This window comes from Penaeus monodon, chromosome 32, assembly GCF_015228065.2.
Source record: "Penaeus monodon isolate SGIC_2016 chromosome 32, NSTDA_Pmon_1, whole genome shotgun sequence".
Taxonomy (NCBI): Eukaryota; Metazoa; Arthropoda; class Malacostraca; order Decapoda; family Penaeidae; genus Penaeus; species Penaeus monodon.
Window position 1 is genome coordinate 31,373,997 of NC_051417.1, and position 391 is coordinate 31,374,387.

Genomic DNA, 391 nt, shown 5'->3' on the forward strand with positions numbered 1-391 from the left:
AATAAAAGAATATAGACTCCTAGCGTTACGTGCGTATGCTCCGTACCAGGGAAAGGTGGCCTGACCAAATGACGTCACAGATAGGAGCACCTGGAGAGCCTAGGTGACGGAACCTACAACACAAGTGCCAGGGAGTGCCAGGGCGTCATATGGAAAAAAGGTGAAGGGTTAAATTCTAGGGTTTGTTCTCATAGGCAGGTGATTACACTGTACCTGCCTCTATGGCGCACAGGATGTTGTTTATTCTCATTATAAGTCTAGTCAGGATGTATGTGATAGGTTCCTACACGCACTAATAGGTACTTGTATATGGATCAAGTTATGGAAGTTGTATCAGGGTTGTGGTGTCTATGGTTCTGTCTGTATTGATATTCATTTGTGTCTAATTACA